Source organism: Sabethes cyaneus, chromosome 3 (assembly GCF_943734655.1).
Source record: "Sabethes cyaneus chromosome 3, idSabCyanKW18_F2, whole genome shotgun sequence".
Lineage (NCBI taxonomy): Eukaryota > Metazoa > Arthropoda > Insecta > Diptera > Culicidae > Sabethes > Sabethes cyaneus.
The window spans coordinates 201,491,158-201,511,974 of NC_071355.1; the positions used below are offsets into that span (position 1 = coordinate 201,491,158).

The window sequence follows — 20,817 nt, forward strand, 5'->3', positions numbered from 1 at the left end:
TACTCTGCTTCTCAGTTATTTTTGTACCTGACAGTGTATTACGTTTTCATACAATTCAAATAAATTCTTACAGTATGTCGATATAATCGGTTAAAAGGAAGGAAAAATTGGGCGCTTTTCTGTAACGGTTCACTTTCAGGGCACCAAATCTGTCTAGGTTCAATGTTCAAACGACAAAATCGATAAGGAAAGACGCTGGTTTACACTTTTACAAAATGGTTTACTTTCAGGACATCAAGTTGGGCTAGGTTTGATCGAAAAAAATAATTCCTGAGGTTCTGTCACTTTTTTATATAAACAAAGTAAACGAAATCGAAATAAAATTGTCGTACCCAGGCCTGGGATACAAAAGCGTGCTTATATGTGGTTGGTTGATTCGTTCATTCTTGCTGGTGCCTGATATTTATGGGTATTTCAATAGTGACGCGATATTTTTTTTATTATATTCTGTATACCAATCAATGCAACAATAATATTTATGATCGATTGATGCAAGTATCTCTAAAATCCATTGAAAACTGGCTGATGTGCGAAACGTAACCACTTTTCGTTACATGTTCTACGTTAAAAAATTTGCGCGATTAATCCGAGCTTTTGGCAAACGTTGCACGATAGTCGAATTTGTCGTTTTATTTTCAAATTTGGAATCCCTTTGTAAAATTGCATTTCGTGTTCAAAACCGAATGAATTATTTCGACCAATTTCATTACCCTGCAGTCGATTGATTGCAATTTGGATTGTAATTTGGGCCAAAATTGGAACCAAAATTGTTTCCGCCCGGGATCGAACCGGGGGCCTTCCGCGTGTTAGGCGGATGTGATAACCACTACACCACGGAAACGGGTCTGCTTATTGGCGACGCCCCTGACGCGACGGTTGGGCTCTGTGACCACAAAACCCGGCGCAATTAATTGTTCATTTGCTATTTATAGCGCGTGCTAGCTTCGGCGCTCGGCCGCCCCGCCAAACCAACCCAAAAGCTAGGCTGCTGCATCCACATGGCTCAGCAATTTGTGTGGCTTTCTGCTATATTTTGGTACAAGTAGCTCATAGCTGATCCAGTTTTGTGTGCGATGAAAGTTCCGCTTCGCTTGAATGCCGGTGGTATTTTCTGCATTGGATTGGAGTTTTTTTTTTCTGCTTCTCATGTTTCGATTGTTCGATTGCTTTCGATTGAATTCCACACGAGTTGCTTTGGGCAGTTACCACAGATACAGGAGGTCTTCACCAGCACCCAATAGCCGTGATCGTCTAGTGGTTAGGACCCTACGTTGTGGCCGTAGTAACCCAGGTTCGAATCCTGGTCACGGCAATGCTTACGCATTGTCACGGTGGGAGACTTTCTTTTTTGTTTTATTTTTGTTCAAATTTACAGTAGAAAACAATATCATATTACTTACAATTGCAATCTCTAATTATTGTTTTTTCTTTTCTTTCCAGGTGAGTATCAGTAACCATCGGAATGGTTTGGTTAATCGAATGTGCCATTAGCAGCTGAAAAAGTCTAGGGGAAAACGCCAAAAGGAGAATGCTATCATAAAATAATCGGAACTGGCTATCAAATTTCCCGAAAAAAAGAGTGCTGACTTGTCGTGTATTTTTTCCCGGGTTTGCTTGTTTAGCGGACAACATCACACCAATGGAAGTCGAAGGGATAATCATGTCAACCGAACGAATAAAACATTAAAAGGTAGATTTTGGCTTTGAAATTGGGTTAAATTTACCCTCTGGTCTTATTACGTTCCGAGTTCATTGGAACTGGCTGCTTTCGCGTCACTGCGTTGTTGGCAACATAGCTCGACAGGGGTATGTTTCAATCGTTATATTCCGGTAAACGTTGGTGAATGTCCCCTTGCCAATATTGACAGCTTATAGAAAATGATGTGCAAACAAAACTGAAACGGACACTCCGACGCACGGTGAAGCGCCGGCAGCCTTTACTGCGGTCAGCATCGGTGAACCACAAACGGCTGTCGCCAAACCCTAATTGTATATGCGTTGTCTAGCGTGTGGGATGTGGGTTGGGTGAGTCCTTGAATGGTTTTTTGATAAGGAATTTTTTTTAACTAATCTCAAAGGTCTTTTATTTGACACGCCTAATCTTGAGAAAATTTTCGGGAAAAAAGCACGCATAACTGAAGGTTTTTCTGCTATCAGCATACAGCCGACGTGGTGAAAGGAATATCAGACATTCACAAGCATTCCACCCGTTGTCAATTGATTGAATTCCCAATTGAATTTCCAGCAGCGCGTGTGTCACACCCTTTGCACCGTGTTCCATTGCTTCTCTTCTGCAAACGTTGACACTGCAACCGGAAACCATGACAGCAGCGACATCGGCGGTGGTTCGGCTTCTCCAACCTGGGAGACGGAAGGAGCTTTTAGACGGTATTAAGACGTTGCTACTTATCACCGAATCGAAAGCAAACGAAAAGTAATTGGATTTAGATATTTGCGCTGATGGTGTTGATGATGACGAGCTTTGATGTTTCTGAAGTCTAATGCTGTTTCTAGGTTTTAAGCTAATGCTCAACCGTCGTCGCATTTGTCGTCTGGCGGCGGCGGCTTCTCAAGGCTGTCTCGAGCCGCTTGAACCGAAGGTGCCATTCCGTTGATTATAATTATGGTCAATCTCGTGGAAGTAATCATCGGTGATTTATAAACGCAATGGTAATTGCGAAGATAATTTAGAGCTTAACGTATACAGATGAAAGCAATGTCATGGTTTTATGCTAAAAAAACATAAACTGCAGAAAAATTTGTACTGAAAATTCCATGAATGAAGGAATTGCAAACAAATGTCTAATTACGCAACGATAGATTTTAAAGCATTATTATTTACTTCTATTTGTGTTCCTACAAAAGTACGAGACAAATTGACCACGAAATATCAACGACAGCAGCTTCAAGAAAAACAAGCTTGAAGCCATTTGGGAATATGCTTATGCCTAACGGTTTCTCCCGGCTCTGTGCTAGAAATCCTTGGGGAAAAAGTTAATTCTTTCCGACATTAAAAGCATCTCGTTCGCTCTAGGTACTTTGATGGGCTTCCTGCTAGACGACGAACAGGCAGGCAAGCAGGCGGGCTTCTCTTTTGTTCCGCAGGAAAAGCTTCAGATTTTTCATCACAATTCAAGTATGGAAATTCGCAGTAAAAACATTCCACGAGAAAGAATGAATGTCGTTACGAGTTAGTGGCACTGTATTTACCGTACACAGTACGTCATAAACAAAACACCGATCGGTACCAACTGTCCTGCTGCCAGATTGCTTATCCGATTTTTTTTATGTGTCATCTGCAGATTTTTGCTGGCGCGGCCCTGATTTCGCGATGACTATTTTCGTGCAACAGCAGGGCTTTATCTTGTTCCAATAGCGAATCTGTATAAAAGTATATTTGCCTTAGTCCTATATGATTTCAAATTGGTACTTTTTCAGTGCACTTATCTGTATATAGTGTTATTGTGAATTTTACACAGCATGCCAAACCATCGGAATCAAGCAATACAACGAAAGAAATTATGATACCATTTGCACTTATTTTCATTAGTCATCTCGAGAGATAAACTCTGTGCTCTGTAAAAATGAACCACTTCACGCTGGGAAAGTAATACTGTGGTGTATCCCGTGAGACCAGGTCGATGTTAAATCGTTAAACTGGACGAAACCATAAATGTGGAACGAACTTAAATTCAATTGGTGCGATTGAGCCGGGTACTGCCCAAAAACGGCCACATCACATGCAGAGTGACGAGAAAGTAAGTGATTCTACAGCATGACAGCGCTCGGCTTCATGTTGCCCAATCCACTAAAACCTGCTTGGAAATACTCAAATCCCCTCCGGCCATATTCCTCGGATATTGCACCGCACCTTTCGATCATTACTTGTTCCGCTCAATGGAACATGATTTGGCAAATAGGAAGTTTCACCCATATGAAGACATAAAAAATAGCGTGAACCGTAGATAGAAATACGAAGACGTTTTCGAGCTCTACCAAACAGACAGGCAATCCTATGTCACCTTATCGTACATCCCAAAAGAATATACACCTTGCAGCTTTCTTTTTTGTTTGCTTTAGCGTTTTTTCTTTATTCTTAGTCAGCCAGTAAAAATTATATACCTCTTTCCTGTCAGTCTGGTGGAAAGCCGTTAAAAGCAATACGAAACTGTTTCCTTCCGAGAGAACATTAGGTCGCTTAAGTGTATTTATTAGGTTGGCACCCGTGCAGACGAAGAAAGCAAAATTTTGCTCGTAATGCAATTTGTGGTGAACTTTTGCCACTGACATTTAGCCACTGCAACTTCATAACTTCTCAGCTATGCGTGCTAGCACTAGCAGTTGGTCCTTAGTGTATAGAACAATTGAAAAGCTGACATAAAACTTTATTATCGCTATGGATAAAGTCTGAAATAAAATTTAACCATGCGAGTACAGGATGCCATGTTTCGTAACGTAAAATTAACGCTTAAATCATCTTTACTACCTATCAAACTGCACTCATTTCACACACGCCATGCACTCCTGCACAACAATGGCATACATGACATTACTTATTAATTTGCGGTATGATGCAATTGTTGTGACAAAATTGTACATCCTTGTCGTCGATTATGAAATACTAATCTATGCGGGGTTGTGACAAATGCAGCTAATTATCACCCATTATTCGAGCAAGCTTAATCAAGATATCCCCGGAGACAATTCCGGAATAATTCAAACCAATTTATTCCATCTGTGAGCAGCAGCAGCGCTGCTGCTGTGTGCCTACTGTTTTATGAATGGGTTCCTGTACATGTGCTTCCTGTTTTACATATCAATTGGAACCGGGGCGGGGGAGCTTCCAATCCATTCCAATTTCCAGGCACGTTCCAGTCGCACAATTATCACCGGAAATGCGGTGCGAGAAGCTCCGATTCGATTTTGCCTTTCTGTTGCTGCTACGATAACCTTCACTGTCCTTGGCCTGCCCTGGGCTGGCTGGCTGGCGGTTCAGAGCCGGATAACCGAATGAAATTCATTGTCGTCGGCTGCCTCCCGAAACGATTGCTTAAAGCAGTAGGTATAAAAATGTTACTTTTCGCCAAGATGTCATTCCGGGCACGAACCGGTTATAATTAAGTTCAATCTGTACATCGGCACATTGCAGGCAAGGGAGATAATAATTTTGCATCTAAACGGAGGACCTCTTGAGCTGTTGATCAACTTTCAAAAAACGATTATTTTGGGAAATTTAATAACTACACTCTGAGTTTGATTGGATGGCGAGAAGATAGCAATGATAAATAAATTATAATAAAAAGTATCACATTTCTCACTGCTGATGGAAACAAATTTCAAGCACAGAAATGAAGCCAAACCACTTGTCACCACTCTGTAGGGGGTACGCAGTAGTCGACCAGCCTTGGCAAGCACAGAGCATCAAGGGAACCATAAAGTACGTGGCATCGAACAGTTATTAAACCATCTAGTTTGATTAAATTAAAGAAGACTAAAGTTGACTGGTTTCTCAAAGCATGTCACAATGAAATCGAATGTATTGAAATCTTGGTAGCCACTGTGACTGGGACTGCAACTGGAACTGGGACTGGGATTGGCACTGAGATTGGGACTGCAATTGTGATTGGGACTGGGACTGCAGCTGGAACTGGAACTTGGACTGGGATTGGGACTGGGACTAGGACTGGGACTAGGACTGGGACTGGGACCGGAACTGGGATTGGGACTAGGACTGGAATAGGAACTGCGACTGGAGCTGGAATTTGGATTGCTACTGGTACTATGACCGGGTCTGGAACTGGGACTGGAACTTGGACTTGGCTGGGACTGCGACTGGGACTAGAACTGGAACTGAAACTGTGACTGGAACTAGAACTGGGACTGGCACTAGGACTGGCACTGACACTGATTGGAACTGGGACTGGAACTGAAACAGGGACTGTTTCACTGGGACTGGGACTGGGACTAATACGGGGATTGAGACTTGACTGGAATAGGGACTGGGACTAGGACTGGGACTAGTACTGGGACTGAGACTGGGACTGAGACTGGGACTAGTACTGGGACTGAGACTGGAACTGGGACTGCGACTGGAACTTGGACTGGGACTGACTGGGACTGAAACTGGAACTGTGACTAGAACTAGCACTGGGACTGGGAATAGGACTGGGACTAAGACTGGGACTGGAACTTGGACTGGGACTGGGATTGGGACTGGAGCTGGAACTTGGACTTGGATTTGGATTGGGACTGAGTCTAACCCAAGTAACACACAAAACAAGTTAGAAAATAATCTTCATGGAAAGTAGTCGTTTAAGAGTACTATAAACGTACTTTGAAAACATGTGTCGTTATTATTAAGGTTTTGAGATGTTTTGTGATAACATGAATTTATTTGACAGCTCATATCAAATGAATAATGTTTGTTTTTGTCAACATGTCAACACGAAGTTTTTATTATGTCTCCATTACTAAATTTAAACTACTGGAAGAACAAGTTGTAGCTTATGCTATAATAACGTTTTAAAATAGTACGAATTAACCTGATACATACTTCTTTCAATTGTTGTTTCATTAGACATCAATTTTTTGCGCTTTTCTGGTAATAGAGAAGTTCTGATGTATGTAATGTTATACAATTCTATAACAAGCTGTGTTGCTTGGGAAGACTTGACTGGAACTGGGACTGGGACAAGAACTGGGACTGGAACTGGGACTACAACTGGAACTGAAACTGGACTGCGACTGGAACTGGGACTGAGACTGGGACTGAGACTAGGACTGGGACTGAGACTGTGACTAGAACTGGAACTGAGACTTACTAGAACTGGGACTGCGACAGGAACTGGGACTGGGACTTACTATGAATGGGGCTGAGTAGGGGACTGGAACTAGGACTAGAACTGGAACTGAAACGTGGACTGAGACTGGGACTGGGACTGACTGGGATTAGGACTGGGACTGGGACTTATTAGAAATGGGGCTGTGTCTGGGACTGGGACTAGAACGGTAACTGAAACGAGGACTGGGACTGACTGGGATTAGGACTGGGACGGGACTGGGACTGGAACTGGAACTGCGACTGGAACTGGAGCTGTAATTTGGACTGCGACTGGTACTGGGACCGGAACTGGAGCTGGGACTGCGACAGGAACTGAGACTGGATCTGAGACTAGAACTGGAACCGGGACTGGGAGTGGGAGTGGGACTGGAGCTGGAGCTGGAACTTGGACTGGAACTGGGACAGCGACTAGAACTAGGACTGGGACTGGGATTAGGACTGGAACTGAAATTGGGACTGGAATTGGGCCTGGGACTGGAACTTGGATTGGGACTGGGACAAGAACTGGAACGGAGACTTGGACTGGCAGTGATACTGTGGCTGAAACTGAGACTGAAACTGGAACTGGAACTGCGACTGGAACTAGGACTGAAACTGGCACTGGAATTGGGACTGGAATTTGGACTGGGATTGGGACTGGGACTGGGACTGACACCTTTTAATGCAAATTTTCAAGGTGGTCCATTCAGAGTAGTTTTTGCGTAGTGTGTTGTGTTGAAAATCCAATTTTCAACTTCCTTTTGAGACAATGAAAGTCATTGTTCTCTCAAATGTTTTTTTTAATCTTCAGTCGGCTGGGAGAGGATGCTAGAGTCAGTAGGATCGTAGCACTGACGCCACACTGTCCTGTATTCTAACAGCTGGTTGCGAAGTCTGTCGTATAAAAACAGAAGGTTAAATTTCGATAACGGAATTAGCACCCAGGCTTGGGTTGGCTCGTCTGCGTTTCAACGATATAATCCAGAGACTTTGCGTAGTCATACAAATAATACGCAATTGTCTATTCGCCGAATACTTCTTTCATGTATTGGCAAAAAATATTTCTTTCAATACATCAAAATTGGTACGTGCGGTGTGGCATGTTGAACCGTCTTGTTGAAACCACAGTTCTTCCACGTTAAAGGCACTCAATTATGACACAAAAATGCCGGACGTCCGGGCCGGTAGCGTTTCTAAAGAAAAACGGGCACATTTTTTAGGATGCAACGAAGCTTCAACAATGAATGGTACGAGAATTCCCTTTACTTAAAGTGCGCTAGTTTTGCTTATTGACAGAATCCATTTAATCAAAAATGAGCTTTATCGCAGAACAAAATTTTGTGATTATGGTGTGATTTCAAGTGGGACTCGGGGTAAAATTTTACCAAATGTGATTGTTGCGTTGTTCAGAAAGTGCCTTTATTCCGTTTAAGAATAAGGTCAGAATGGCCAACAGCTAGCATTTTCATATGTACATAAAAGATAAAAATCAGCACTGCGTACAGATATAAATGCTAATAAATCGTATTTGATACGCAAAATTGGCATATCCATATTATTTTGGAGGCGATATACGTGATTAGGAATAATTATAAGCGTTACGACTATATAAGCATTTATATACGATAATAGGCCGTATGAATAAAAGACTTAGAGCAAACTCTCCCATAAGATTTACATGGGAAAAGCAAAGCCAACTGTTTTATTCATACGGTCTAATATCAGATTAAGCGCGACTCGCTGCATAATGCTATACAATTTTGTGCTGACAATCGTGTGTATGTCAGTTATTATTATTATATACGATAGAAAATCAACTTGGGCCCACTTTATCAAGCTTTAGTTACGATTTCGAATTTGTTAAGAGATATTTATGATAATTTTCGTACATTGTTATAGATTTATACCTATCACGAAACATAAATTTGTGTAATATTTTTTTTGCGTTGATCAGTGAAGCAGTGCAAATCGGCTCGATTATTTAAAAATTTTAACTATATGTTTCATTCGATTTTTCGCAGTTTTGCTTCAGCTTGTTGACCATATAATTAAGTATTTGGATTTGGAGACACATAATCTTCCATTCCCAAAACAAAAGGCAACATTTCACGCAACGCACCTGCAAACTCTTGCTGTGAGATGTTTGCGTCACCACATCAATCAGTTCTAGGCTAATCGAATTTCCATAAACCTCTGGCTCGACCGATGTTACGCATATTTTTGCATAAATCACTGCAGCCCCGTTTGGTTTTGAGTTCGACATTTAGTGTCGTTTCTGTTCGTTCCGTTGTCTCGCATTACTATTTGACAAACACACGAGATGTGTGAAAGTAAATCCGCAAACACACAAATGTGAGACACATCCACAGTATCATGTTTAATTCTGTAATTATACCATATCAGTTGTTTAATGAAATAAACCGATTCATATACGTACCAGGAAATGCCGATAATTTGAATATGGTATTCCGCATAAATTTCTGAGGAAAATTTTCACACTCAACTTCAGCGAAACTATGTGGTGCCTTTGAATGTGCATCCTGAAAGCGTTCGCTGCCGCCGTGCTACGGACGGGCTATTCAAAGCCCTTGGCAGGATAGCGCGCTGGCCTGCGGCATGATGGTGTTAGATAATAGGAAAGGCGGTCCGCTCTTAACAATAACGATGGAATTACCTCCTTCCTTTTCAACCCGGCAGACACACCCGTGCCGCGCCGGAAAATATGAGCTCGGCCTTTCATCCACACAATCAATGAAATTGCCCTTATGCCTGGAAGTGATGGTTGGCTGTAATACATAGAAACGGTAGAAACATTCGCACAAAACAGCCACCGCCAAACCGGCAAAAATTTCATGATTATGCGGAGAATACACAGGAAAGTTTATGCGGGACCGAAAACCTGCGTACCTACTTTTTTTGGTCGGACCACCAGCGCTCGGAATCGGAACCGGGCGTGTTGGGGTGCGTGGAAAACTTTCGCGTCCGAAGGATAGAAACAGATTATTCATAATTCATGAGACTTCCTTCGTTTCATTCGACTGCCAAAGCAGTCTACCGCTGCTGCCATCACATCACAGCACAGAGATTTCCTTCGCGTATGCTCGATAAAGCAGAAAGCATCCGACGACGGCGAGCGGGACTCACATTTGACTCGGTTTAGCCTGGAGTCCGAATGCGTTTTAACCTCTCATCATAACCTGAAAAAGGATAAGAAGGAAACGTCTCGAAAGACTCCTCGTACAATCACCGAACAACAGACATTTTTTTTGCATTGACCTTTTTTTCCTTACTGGACAGGATAATTGCTTCTGATTCGGTAGAAAATGTTGTTTCTTTCGGGCTAGCAATTAAAACTTTGCTTCTAAAATAATAACGGGAGTTTTCGGTGCTGAGTTTTAAACGCTAGAATTACTTGCTCGCTAGCAACTAACGAATAATCGTGAAATCTGTCGAATGGTCATAAAAATAAAGGCACTCAAAGTTTCCAGAGCGTTGTCATGAAGAAAAGGAAAATTTGACGTTTATTGGGCTCATAGCAAGTATTTGGTTGAATGAGAAGCTCAGCCTGTTTAATGTGATTTATAGATAACTAGTACCGTACCTCCTTTATTCGTGGGTTCAGCTTCTGGTGTACTGGTAGAAATAAAGTACTGTAGAGTCATATCTTTTCCTCTTCCCATAGAAAAAACAACACATATAATGCGGATATTACGACAGTTATTTCCAGCTTAAAAAGACCAATTAAGTGTGAAATAATCAAAAAATGAAACGGAGATATTAAAAATGATAAAAAGTTCTCCTTGAACTACATTCAGCATTCTTTATATCCCGCTTTGGCATCGCTTGTATGCGATGTAGCTTACTTTCTGTGGGAAAACGAGCGAGTAAAGCTCATCAATTGATTCCCATGTCGACTGTAGAGCTAGATGTTTATTTGTCACGTTAGCTTATCCATTTTTTTAATTACAATATCGTCCATAACTTTTAGTAAGGTTTTTCTCCTGCAGCGTGACCCATGGGAATATGTTGTTTACGGGTCGTATGCTTTGGACCGTTATTATGTTACGAAGAAAAGAATGTCCAACTAAGCATTATTTTTGCAAATCTCTATTGCGATAAGAGGATTTAATCTTTTCATGGATAAACATGAAAGTTTGCTAAAAAATAGTTCGAGACAATCCAATTCTCAGTATCCATAATAAACCCGTAAATAAGAATAAAACAATTTCCTCCGGGTAATAGTTTACTTTCGCGTTCATCTTCCGGATAGCTCAAACACGTAATATTCAATGTTCAGAGTAATATAAAACGTGAAACGGGGTGGATCAAGTACCTCTGAACTTTTGTTTTAGGATTGCCGGAGTAAAAGATGGTTTGATGGAGTCAAGAAACATTAGAACAGAACAGAAGAACAGCAGCGACTCTATATCAACTTACGTGCAGGATCCTCCCCGTATTGCCCAGATTGAATAAAAACGGAAACTGCTGATGAACGCCACCAGCATGGAGCATTTCCAGCGGGGGAAATAAAACGAAAAACTCGGAAAGCACTAGGAAACAAATAAAATAAAATCTTTCGATGTCGGTTGATTTACTGTGCTGTGTGGCTCGAGCTGCAAGGCCAACAACAAAGCTCGATTATTTTTTCCAACAAATTCAACAAGTACTCGTAAAGTGTGTCCCTTGTTTGCGCCATTACTACCGTCACCAGTGCCGTTAGGAGCCGAATAGTGGTTAGTAGCACGGAGAAATTCAGCAATTTTCCCAGTCACACACAGTGCAAGGTTTCCCGAATGGGTGTGTATTCGGGTTGGACTATTGCCTTTTTATTGTGCCCCGTAACTGTGTGAAAGTTCCGTTTGTCTAGGACTGCAGCAGCCGTAGCAGCACTGTGAATTTTATTATTTGCCGCTGTTGCGAAATTGGCTCACTTAACCGAGAATGTACGGGTTTTGACCTTTACAAAAGCTTTGTGCGAAAAATGGTCGTGTTCGTGTAGGAGAACACTATCTGAGTGGAAATATAGCGTCTTTATACTTCCGGTCATTCTTTATTCAATAGTCGGTGGAAAACTAGAAAACTATCCGGTTTTTATTTTAGGAAATTTTATGAGAGATGCATCTGTGTGTTTTCCACATTTTAAGAACTAGTTTTCTATTTATGCGTATTTCAATATTAGAGGCATTTCTTACTCCTTAATCACATTTCTCTCACAGTGTATTTCCCTCTCTCTAATCAAATTTCTCTTAGTGTTCAATTAACATCTCTCCCTTGCGCCTCTCATTCTCCTTTCGAAATCTCTCTCACCTGGTCTCAAGTCTTCGTCCTGCATGTCGCAAATGGAAAACAAGAAGTAAGTTGATATAATTCAATCGGACCGGCAAGCAGCTTTTAACGAATTAACCGCATGCAATATCATTCGCAAACTTTACCAGTCCTATGCATCTCAACAGATGATACAATGCAATGGCTAAGTTCGTACTTGCGCGGTAGAATACTGCATATGAAACTTCGGTTCAGCATTTCTTCACAACTCACAAACATCTCTCCAGTTCCGCAAGGTAGCAATATGAGGCCGCTGCTTTTATCGCTGTTTTTCAACGACGTCGTCTTCCTGTTAGGGTCTGATTGCAGATTTCTTTATGCTGATGACTCGAAACTGTTTCAAGCCGTTTGAAACTCGTTTACTCGATTTTTGCAAATAAAATTGGTTTACAATAACCGTCGCAAAATGCGAACTGATGTAGTTTTACCGCCTAAAAAACCTGAATCTTTTTAGTTATCGGATCGAATTGAAATATATACAAAACCTTAGTTTTCAAATGAAAAGGCAACGAAATGTTCCTATCCAAGCATCGAACTATTTGATGATTCAAACTGCAGATATGCTTTGATCGAACTGCGGGAACAGCACTTTGCTGTTCGTTCCGATTCAATGCCTTCTAAATTTTGTACACGTACATCCTCGTAGCGTTTCATTGTTTTTTTTAGGAAATACGGCGACATATTTATCCTTTTAGCAACACACAGCAAACTCGCAGAAATTGGCTAGCAGCAGAACTCGTTTACTGCCTTTTTCGGGACATTTAGACCGTGTTTTCTACCAACCGTGCAGCCTCATTTGATCGCCAGACGGTCATTAAAGTTGACATATTTTGATCAACCGAAACATGGTCGAATATTCCACCAGGATTTTAACGTACATTTTTAAAAAAAACATCTGCTGTTCAGGGCCAAGCTAAAAAGGTAGTCCAAACCAACAAAATAGTAATTTAGACAAATTTTTTTTATTGGTATCCTTTCTTATTAACAATAGCATTAGAAAAAAATTTTTGTTATGCACAGACAGTCACACTGATAATTGTTTCAATGCTGATACTATCAGAGTTCGACTAACCGATATCTCATGTATCCTGTGGTATGTCTATTACCAACCAAGTTTCTAACAATATGGTGTTAAAATGTAGGTACTAAGGCTATGAAAAGGAATCACGTAAACTATCTAATAGCGAAGCGATAGCGGAAATGTTTTAACTGAGACCACTACAGTGTTGCAACAACGCAACGCCGCGAACGAAGGATGAAGTTTTATTCGCGTTCAACCTGTGTCAATGAAAAAAGTTTAAATTCATCTCACGCTCGCCTCGTTATCCTATCTTGTTGCAAGACATACACTAGTTGCAACACTGCGACAGCACTACCTACTGGTAAAGTTGTGATTAGATTGCGGTGGTTCAAAATATCATACAAATCATGACCTATGGTATAATAAAAACTAGTTATTCTGAAATTATTTTTGAACTTCTAGATGTAAAATCACATTATCACATGATATGTAATTTGTGAACCACACTAAAAGAGAACATACCGGAAAAGCTTTCTTTCTCTGCTGTTGCCTTCAGCGAAAGGACGACAACAGCGAAAGATTCCTTCTTGCAACCAACCATCCATCGGACCGAAGTTCCAGACGGTTGCCACACAACAATGTCAGCGGGAAAATATGATATCATGTTTCTTCTGCATTCTGAAACTAGCGCGTGTATCGGTTTCACCAACGCAACGTGGCACCATCCAGCCGGCAGCGCTGCGGTTTGGATATTCATTGACACAGAGAGAGGAGGTCCTTTTAGAAAGGCAACCAACCGGCTTATCTTAGATGATGTTGGAATGTAATGAAAATCCTTTGAACCGTTGTGTTTACTTACAAAACTGCTAAAAACTATACTCTTTCCAATGATAACAGAACCGAGCACAATTTTTATACGTAATTTAACATGCACTGGCCTTCCTAACCTAACCTGAAAAGGGCCTTAAAGGACCTATCCTAACGACTTTTAATCTTATGACTGCCCTACTTGTACATTTTGTGAGAAGATATATAAACGGAATGACAGACTTCAAAGGCTAATGTCGTTTTTATTACTGAGTAAAACATAACTAATGGAGTGCTGTTTATTACTTAGTATCAATATTTATGGACTGTTGTTCTTACAGACTGAAACAGTTATAACGTATGCTCCAGGATCTTGGAAATTTGAGTCACAAGGCTTGTATTCATCATGATTCCTTAGCTCCTATTAAGCCATACACTATTGAGAAAGGTTCGTGAATTTCCTAATCTTTTCTACTTCACAGTAAGTTTCGACAGACTTCTACTTCACAGTAAATTAGTGTCAATATTTCTGAACTGGCGAGGAAACACCATTTTTAGCCTCCACCGATTTTGATTGCGACATATATTTCTAGAGGACTACCAACAACTTTCAATCGGTTCTTTTCAGGGCCACCAAACATTTTCCGTAATTCGGGGGCAAACTTAAGACAATTATTAATATTTCCGTTACTTACTTTACTTTTTCGGCAACAATCCGCCTATCGAATCCATGCCGAATTCAGGAGCCGTCTTCACATTACTCGGTCTTGGACTGCCACTCTCCAGTCACCCCTAACACCCGCTATTCTAACATCCTCGTCAACAGCGCTCATCCAAAAGGGGTCTGCCTTGAAGTCGTCGGCCTCTGTCGGGTTCTCTGCTAAATATTGTTTTCGCTGGTCTCTCATCTTGTTGGTAGTAGCTTGGCAAAGACTTATATAACTTTTGAGGTTTGTAAACGAAACACAGTCTGAGAAAAAAGAAAAAGGAACCAAAATTTTATTTTTTCAGGCATCTTTTCTTCTTCTTTTTCGTCTATCAGCTTCTTCAGAATCAGCTTCTTTTACTATATACATAGTAGAATTTAATTGGAAAGTTTTATTTTTAATTTAGTTTCAGGTAAACTATCACAACTAGTTTCGATCATTTCAGTCTAACCAGTCGTACGCACACACCATACGGTCCACCCGTCGATGGTAATTATTTTTATATGATTGCCCTTTCTGCTTCTACCACTGGAAGATAGACTTTTAGTTATAACTGCACTGTTATGTGCCCTGTTGTGCCCTAATTTTTGTTTCGACGACTATTCAATATCAAACTTTTGATCTATCCACTTGGACTTAACTTCTACATGGCGACCGTGACAGGATACGAACCTTAGGTATTACCACAGACAAACAGACATAACACTCGTTTTCCATTCTTCGTACCAAATAAACCGTCATTTCAAATTTGGTCTTAGTTGGGAATGTCTATGTTTTGGTCAAATTGGCGCTTTTTATCGAAAGAAGGGGAATGCCCTATAAAAATAGTTACTAGTTCAAGGGATACTCCCGTTGCTATTTGATATTTAGGAATGTCGAACTTTTGAGCTTTGTGCACTAAACATAGCCAGAGACAAAATAGAAAGAAGACAAAATTTTATTTTTGCAGCCACAAAAATACCACAAACAGACGGTGAAATGAAGTCTAAAATACGAAGAAAAGACAACGAAGAGACGGCGAAGATTAAGACAGTGAAAATGCGATGAAAATTTGACGAAGAGACAACGAACAAATGACAAAAATACTTATTCGCGACATTCGACAAAAATACGACGGAATACAATGAAAAGTCGCCAAAACAGTAACAAAACAAAAAAACACGACAAAAAACGGTTCCAATGCGAAATACACAAATATACGACAAAAGAACGACCAGTAAAAAAGACAACAAAGAGGACGACATTTTTGTCGATCGCCAAAATAGCGACAAAAATGCCAAAAACAGGGATGACAAAAATGCGACTTATTTGAACAAAAGACACTTTTGTTGACACGGCGAAAAGACGAAATAAAATGACGAAAAGACGACAAAAGAAAGCAAATTGATTACGAAAAGGCGGCGAAAAACCTGCGAGCAGACGGAAAGAGCACAAAAAAGTAATTACAAATAGGCGAATAGACGATTAAATAAAGATGAAAGACGACGAAAATGCGATAATAACAATGCACAGTAAAAATGCGCCAAAGATGTGACAAAAAATGTTAAAAAGACGATACAAACCGACGAAAGACTATAAATAGATGCAGATAAGATAACGAAGAGATGGCAAATCAACGACAAGAAATGCAAAAAAGGTTAAAAATGACGACAAACAATCGTCATTAAAAGTAACCAAAAACGCCACCAAAGACGATAAAAATGACAACAAATTGCTGAAAAGAGACAAAAAGCCGATGTAAAGATGTCAGAATGGCAGATGTTAAAACGCACAAAACATGACTAACAGACGTTAATAAGACAACGTAAAAACGACAAGAAGATTACATGGTGACCTGGTGAATGACCCTCTGGGTTAAAAAAATGTCAGCAAAAGGCGACAGAGTACTCTCAACAAAATAGACGATAAATGATCAAGAAAGATAAAAAAGAAAAGATAAAATACCGAAAAACAAAGACGAAAGAAGAATAATGAATATGAAGAAAAATCGAGAGTGAGCGCTCTTGAATACTTTAGGTCAAATCTCAAATGTGAATTACCTATAAAAGAAATACTTTAAAGACTGATCACATGTTTAGACGGAATGAAGTGGGGTTCGTCCATGTAAAAAGAAATTAGAAAAAAAATTATTTACACTTTTCAACAAGACTAACAAACCTTCATACTAATAAAGCTTTAAATAAACTACAGTTAAACTTTCCATTAAACTGAAATTTCATTTAATTTTGATTTAATCATGCTTCTTTCTTAATTTTGAAACAAATTTATAAACCTTTTTTCGGTTATAAAAATATAGATGGTAAAACTACGGATTTTTCTTCTGTTTCAGTTTGGCAGCGTTGCTTGAAGTAATTCACCACTTTAGTATCGTTTCATTTTTCATCTTTAAGTTATCCCTTGTTAAAGTTCAGGCATATAACAAACCTCATAAGTCTGCTGCAAGCACCCAGTTTTAAGTCCATGAACAATTCTTTATTTTCTGCGAATAGCACAACTATTTGCTAAAATTTTCTTCAAATTTTATAAGAAGAATAAATCACCAAACTGTCTACGAACTAAATGTCGATCACGTTTGTACTCGTTCGGAAATAGTGTGAGTTGGGACCGACCGGGGAAAGATTTTCCGGTAACTTCCTGCTTCTGGCTTCATTTTTGATCCATCGAAATCTGCTTTCACTTTAGGTACACTAGCATTAGGGCTACGTGCAACGAATGCAAACTGGCGATAAATTTAGCCGCTCGGGGCTACCATTTTGTACATTCACATGTAGTTTTTTATACTCTATTGAATTTTTGCCGTTTCAAACGAATGCAGTATCACGGCTGCTGGTACAGTACCTACTATATTATTAGTTCAAGTTTGGTTCAAAAAATCATATTCCGATAAAATTTCATTTTCTGAGCATACAAAAAACAAGGAAACTTTCGTTGAATCGGTGCTTTTTATAGCTCAAATAGTTTATCTTCTACAAAAATGTTTTTTTTTTAATTTAATTTAATGAAACTTGTTCTAACAATTCAGTCATCGTACGTTCTAAACGCTTCCAATAAAGGGTCAAATCTCTGAAAGCCGTAAGTAAAAGCACAGAACTTTGCCTTTTTGGCAAGCTTTGCGAAAACCAGAAACTGACGCGCGCACATTTTTAATCCAAACCATTAAGATGACAAATTGCCTCTATTTACTTTTGTGTCGCTTGGGGAAAGAAATCCTGCCTGCAGTGAAATACATTTTTGTGGCCAAAAGAAAGAGCACCATAGCTCGCAGGCACGTTGTTGAAAATTATTAATCAGCGAGAAAACTCTCGTAGGTACGTACATCGTCATTACTTCGGCGGTACCAATTACTGTGCGGACGGAGAGTATCGACCGGACTGATTTAGGAAATCTCCCTCGGCGAACCGAACCCCTGTGTTGACATTTATGGGACCAATACCGTATATCCTTTCTCGTATCGTGATACTGGCTGGCACCTCGGTCGGTGCGATGTGGTCCACACACATTTCACGCGCAATAAACTTTTCCGTTTCAAATTCGTGTAAACTATTGATATTGATGGCAGTTCCGACTCTGACCGACCGATCCCAAACCCAAACGATTCCATTCCGATGGTGGATTCGGATGCCCGTAAGGCATTACAAGAGCACACGCATTTGTACCAGCAACGACGAGAATGGTGTCATTTCGGATGGAAATTGGAAAATTTACGATCGGTTCATGGTCCTGTTCGGCCAATCTACATACAACATCTACGGTTGTGTTTTTTACTGCTCCGCCGATTTCGATGTTCGATGCCTGATGTCTGATTGCAAAAGCATCACCATGCGTCACCATTAGGAATGGCGAACGTAGATTTTCCTCAGTTGGTTGTATAGCAAAATACGGCCAGTTGGCAATACGAGCGTAATAATTTAGAGCGGATATGTATGCGGAGCGCAAATACAATTTACGCATATTATTTGTTGTTTACAAGCATGGTAAACTGTAGTATTAGAAGAGATCATTTATCTAGTGTAGCTGAAATTGCTTGAAATTGTTGCAGAAATCGTTTTCTTAATTTGTATTATATTTACCGACAATTTTTATTGGCGATTGATATAATCATCCCGCTGAAAATTAGCTGTGGTTTTATGGTATTCGTAATTATCGCATCCATTCCACAGGTTGCAGCTTGGAGAGCATCAGCAACAGCAGCAGGATGGCAATTTTCAATTTTAACGCTCTGCCACTGCGCTTATATGGAACGGCACCGTCTAATGGAGCAAGCAAGTGAGCATATTGCGGTAATAAATTTCCATTCACCGCGTAATTTGACCGGCGAGAAAAGGGAAAAGCCACCAGAGCAGAGGTGAGCCAGCAGTCTGTTGGGTGCTTTCAACTTGGTTCGACCGTTGCTAAAAGCTTAATTTTAGCTGAAAGAATAATGAAGAGATTTTTTCCTGACCGTCACCAATTTTGATGAAATTTTGAGCATGTGCTGCAGCAATTTTTCATTATCGCATGATCACTTCTATCAATATTTGTTAATTTTTTTTTAACAAGATCTGAAACTTTAAATTGAAAATTACCATGCGCTTCCATTAGATTCTTAAGGAATGTGCTGGTGTATGCGCCAGCAATGCACGCTACAAATAACTGTAAATAAATAGTAAATGATTACGGAACTTAACTGGTTTAGCCAATCACGGAGTGCAACTAGGGGCAGTTTACCTAAGCTACAGCTAAAATAACTGAACAAAAAATGGTCGAATATGTGAACTATTAGTTTCTGGATGAAAACGGAAAAACCTGTGATTTTATTTATTCGTCTGTTACCAGTGATAAAAATCTTCGTTTTCAATAAAATTGTTTAAAAATAAACTGCAATAAAAATAAAAACTTTTCTTCCGGGACTTCATTTTGTAATACCTAAATTTTACAACACAGAAACAAAAGCGGTACGATGGTGAGATGGAATGAAATAAAGGGTATTCACGGTAAAATTGTAACACACAAAATTAATTCGCAAAACTCGAGTTTTTATCCGATTGTCATCAAACTTTCAGGGCATTAAATGATACAATTAAACTTAGTTTTAGCGTTTATATTTTATTAAATTTCGCCTCCGTATCGAATGCCCGTATTTTGGCCTTAATACCTTCAATAAGATTTTGCACAACCACAAAATCGACATGTTTTCTTTTGCATATTTACCCATACTTTACTTCTTTTCAACTGTATTGACTACTTTAAGATGTTTCAGAAGATTGTGCTTCATAATAGCCTAGTATTTCTCGATTGGCCGCAGCGCCGGTGTATTTGAGGGGTTATGATCTTTCGGCGCGAAATCGACATTATTTGCCGTATACCACTCCAGCACGGCCTTTGCGTAATGGTATGAAGCCAAATCCTACCAGAAGATCGTAGGACAGTTGTGAGACTTCAGAAGGGGAAGAAATCGCTTTTGAAGACACTCTTTCAAACACACCTATCTACGTTTATGGTCGCGAAAGGTGTACTAAGATTTCCACATGAACAAATTGCTTACCAAATCAAGAATTTTTTGGCAAAGTTCGACATTTTTGGTTTTCGGAGGTTCTCTGGAACATAAAACTTATCCTTTGCAGTATGTAGCATTTGGGATTCCCTACTTTTTACCGAAGGCACGATGTGACAGATTCTGATTTTCGATGTACTTCTTTCGCAAACGAGCTGTTCTTTCGATGGCATTTTTTATATCTTTGCGCACCTGATAAAAAGACTCATACTGGTATTAACAATGCTCGTTGAACTTTCTCCATGCAAATTTTCAATTTATATTTTACCCAACGGCTCAAAAAGTAGAGCAATTTGAGCGTGTTTATGCATGAGTGTGCAATTTTACCGTGGACACCCTTTAAATGGTTTTTGATCTTCCAGCCCAAAAATATCTATCTTGCACGCACGCGGGTTACAGCTAGTTCAATAACACATTTATTCGCGAGAAAATGGCGGATTACTCGAGTTCGTTTTATGGCGGTTGAGAGCTCATCTAGTGAGATAGCAATGTGTGGCAATTCTCGTCGTAAGTCCAACAATGGTGAGTTTGGTTTATGGCAGTTGTTTGGTCCCTTGCTTGCAAGTTAAGTTCTCTACACCTACGCCGGACCTAAATAAGTTTT

General features: G+C 40.0%; 1 protein-coding gene and 2 non-coding genes across 4 annotated transcripts in view; 2 read left to right on the forward strand and 1 right to left on the reverse strand.

The window, feature by feature from the left end:
• Positions 1-20,817, forward strand: part of LOC128744097 (mitogen-activated protein kinase 1) — a 122,581-nt gene that overhangs the window by 40,599 nt on the left and 61,165 nt on the right. The window lies entirely within an intron of this gene.
• Trnav-aac (transfer RNA valine (anticodon AAC)) lies at positions 769-841 on the reverse strand. Its single transcript has one exon. It is a non-coding gene; the product is annotated as a tRNA-Val (tRNA).
• Positions 1,241-1,312, forward strand: Trnah-gug (transfer RNA histidin (anticodon GUG)). Its single transcript has one exon. It is a non-coding gene; the product is annotated as a tRNA-His (tRNA).